The following is a 3,987-nucleotide window of genomic DNA, read 5'->3' as shown; positions in this document are numbered from 1 at the left end:
AGAGAGAGAGAGAGAGAGAGAGAAAGAGAGAGATATTTACAAAAAGCAAACCGTCTACCCTTTTGTCCTCGCTAGAAATAAAGTGCTCATTCGTTGGTGTAAAAACGTACACATCACACAAAGGACATGGAACTAGGTTTTTACACTGAGCTCTGTACAACTAGCAAGGGTTCACACAAAATTGCTCAAATTCTTCAAAACATGAACAATATGTCGTATATCCACCTTGCTGTCTTCAACATAATCTATTTAAATGACTCATATATATATATACCGAGTTGTAAAAAGAATTCTGTCACACCCGTTATGTTACGATAATTTTCGGTACAGCGTAAAAATTGTAGCAAAAATGAAGAGAGCGATTTGTGTGACTTATGAGACTCCTAATTGTGCAACAGCAGACGAAAGAAATCATAAACCTGAAGTAGTACGTGGGCAAAGTGTTGGTATTGATTTCTCTCTGTCTGCATTGAAATCAACGCTTCCTACTAAAAAACATTTGCTTTGAATCACGTAGAATATGTGTAAACACACCTTCCACACTATGCAATTTTTACGGGGTTTTTGTTCACCTGTTTTCAAAATAATAATACAGGTAAAAGCAGAAAATAAATTCTTTGATTGAGCTTTCTGCTGTTGCAAGACGCGCATATGTGTGCTGAAGGGCCACTTAACTCTTGAACAAACGTTTTAACACCACTAGAACTGTCTAAACAAGCCTAGGCGTGGCCTACCAAGGGCGACAACTCGACGTCAGAATTGGGTTATTGTCAACACTCATGTTCGAAACCCTTTTCAACTAAACTAAGTGCTGAGACTGCCTGCTACTTCGGACTGTTTTAATACACCATTATTAGACATTTATATGATCGTGGATTACATGATTATTGCCCTTTATGTGGGTCCATTCTAACTCTGTTTCATCGAAGAAATCACCAAATTCGGGCACTGCAGCATAGGCAACAAAACTAAAGACGTTGGTAAAGTGATCTATTCAGCAATGGTTAAGGTTTTTAATTCGTCGCATTGAAGGAAGAGAAAAAGTATAATTTAAAAGAAGAGGACAGGGATTTCACAAATTCAACGTCCACCGAGTGGCCCGAATCAGTTTATAAAATGTGATAGTATGGGCTGGAGTCTCTGCCATTTATCGTATACATTTGGTTACTCTTCAAAGCAACCCCAAAGTACAACGGTATTGTGACCAAGTTCTTCGTCCCCGTGTCCTTCCCGACATGGCACAGAGGATGGAATCTGCGAACAAGACAATGCCGACCTCAAATGGCCACGATCAGTGAAAACTCTTTCCAAACTCATCAAATGATTGTTCTGGTCTGGCCTGTAAGATCAACAAGCCTTAACCCAACAGAACATCTGTAAGATGACTTTGACTGGAGGATTAGAAACAGGCCGCACTCCGTATAAACTCATCAGAAACTGAAGGTTGCACTTCACAAGAAATGGCAGGGGATTCCTCAGACAACCATAAGGACATTAATTCAGTCAATGAACAAACGTTTTGTATCAGTATGCCAGAAGAGGCCACACGCGATACTGAGCAAGCTTTAATTTGGATTTTGCAAGAATCAGCGTGAATACGATTATCTCCCTTGAATAAAGAAAGACATTTTTCAATTCTGTTCATGTCATGTTTGCAGAAAATGAATTAAGTTCTCGTGTGCCAAATTTCTTTAGGCTATGTTGAAAAGTAAATGAGTTATTGTACTTTTAAGTGGGCGTGACAGCACTTTTACAACACGGCGTATACACACACACACATACACACACACACACATACATACACATACACGCACACACACACACACACATATACACACACACACTCACACTCAAGCAGTTATTCACAATTCGCTTACAATCTAACAACGAGTGTTAGGTTGCCAGAAGATCCATGTCATTACATCTCAATGTGCCTGAGGCATTCCCTTAATAATAATTTATTTAACGAACTCTATAGACGCGTCAGATAGATCGAAGCCTCCTGATCGATGTGAATGTGCGACTTCTTTAACGTACACGGATTATTTTCACTGTCTCCTAGAGACAGAAACTGCGGTCGAATAGTCCTCTATATTTTCAGGACCAATCAATAAATACACCGTTGAAGCGAAACGCTTGTAGCGTCCTCTCTTTGACCTTCAAATGTCCTTGAGAGAAAAATGAACTAGAATGGGCCCCTATCCAGCCTTCAACAGCTTCAATGGCGCACTCGTTGTCATGGAATTTACGTCCTTTGAGTGATTATTTAAGATTTAAAAACAGAAAAAGTCTTGGGGGGGGGGGGGGGCTTGGTCTGGTAAATAAGCAGGGTGTGGCAGGATTTCAAAGCTGCACTGTTCTGCAGTCTGGACTGTTTGTTGTGCCCTGTGCGCAGGGTCGTCGTCATGCAGTAGGAGGATCCCGTAACGGAGTTTTCCACGCCTTTTTCTCACCAGCTCAGACCGCAGTTTTGTCAGCAAATCTGAGTAGTAGTCTCCTGTGACTGTTTTTCCATTTTCCAGGTAGTCAGTCATGATGATACCTTCACAATTCCAGAAACATGATAGCATGACCTTTCCACTTGAGGGGGTTACCTTTGCCTTCATGGGCGAGGGAGAAGAAGGAGTTTTCCATATCAAGGAGGGCATTTTGTATTATGGATCAAAATGATAAATCCATTTTTCATCCATAGTCACCATATCTTTAAAGAAACCTGTGTCATTGGACTCAATTCGAATAAGAGTTTTGCAGGACTCAACCCTCTGCTTCTTTTGCGCACTTGTCAAAGATCGAGGTACCCACCCCGCAGACACCTTATTTATGTTTAGATGATGGAGGAGAATCGTTTCAATTGACCCTACACTGATTCTCATTTCACTTGAGAGCTGTTTAACTGTTATAAGTTGGTCTTGTAGAACCAGTTTCTTCACGATGGATACATTCTCTTCAATTACCACAAAGGATGAGTGCCCTTCACGATCTTCATCCATCAACAACATTAATCCAGATTTGAAATTTCTTTCCCTGTATGTCATAGTTTTATAACGAGGATACTAACTGTAACCATAAACGTGAACCATTTCTTGTAAAATGTCCAAAGGGGATTTTCCTTGCAAGTGTAAAAAACTTGATAACTGAGCGATTTCCAACAGGCTCCTTGGCTCAGCTTCAGAAAAGGCAAACGAACGTTTTTGTGCACGGTTTCATTGAACGGGATGACTAGTAATCCTAATTATTGTAAGACGTTACCGAAAATTTGCACATTGTGTTCCAAAGATATGGTATAAAGGCTGGCAAAATTTCATTACTCTACCATGATTCCTTCATGACCAGAGACTTATTGGACCCCCCTCGACTTTTGGTTTTTCATTATTTGTTAGGGTAATGCGTCGAGGTAAGTTGCAGTATTCTATGGTTGAGCAACTCTGCAGGTTTTTATAAATTGGGAGGTAAGCGTTTTTCAGGGTTCACATGCCTCTCTTAACCCATCTTTCGCGTGGCCTACCTCGTCCATTGTATTCTGAATACATGGTGTTATAGGCCCAGGCTCTCCAGGGTTAGGTGTTACATTGTAACGTGTGACCACCAGATTCGCAACCTTAAGGTCGTGGGTTCGAATCTCATCAAGGACTCGATGTTAGGTCCTTAGGCAAGACATTTTACACAAATTATCCTCACTTCGCCCGGATGAGAATTGGTACCTAGCTATACACAGCAAAAGATCTTGTCAGTTTGTTGGTGTTTGAGCGTTTGCACAGTATGCTTCTTGGGATGCCGAGGATGTCTCTGAATGTTCTACGGTCTGCTTTGATAATAGTTGTAAAGCGCACAGAGGGCGCTGTTATTACTTATTTAATATTTATATCATTCTTACTTCGTCGTTTCTCTTCTGTTTCTTCTTGTGCTGTTTAGGGCTTTGCAGAGGTATTTAATCTCACATGTGTGGAATTTGTTTTCTTTGGTTTTACTTAATGTCCAGGTCTGGCA

The 3,987-nt window shown here is 40.7% G+C and overlaps 1 protein-coding gene across 1 annotated transcript in view; it reads left to right on the top strand.

Annotated features, from left to right (window-relative positions):
• LOC101858415 overlaps window positions 1-3,987 on the top strand; it is a gene marked incomplete in the record, with an annotated part of 25,901 nt that overhangs the window by 465 nt on the left and 21,449 nt on the right.

Source organism: Aplysia californica, unplaced genomic scaffold, assembly GCF_000002075.1.
Source record: "Aplysia californica isolate F4 #8 unplaced genomic scaffold, AplCal3.0 scaffold00275, whole genome shotgun sequence".
In the NCBI taxonomy this organism is placed as follows: Eukaryota; Metazoa; Mollusca; class Gastropoda; order Aplysiida; family Aplysiidae; genus Aplysia; species Aplysia californica.
This window is presented reverse-complemented; position numbering and strand designations above follow the sequence as displayed.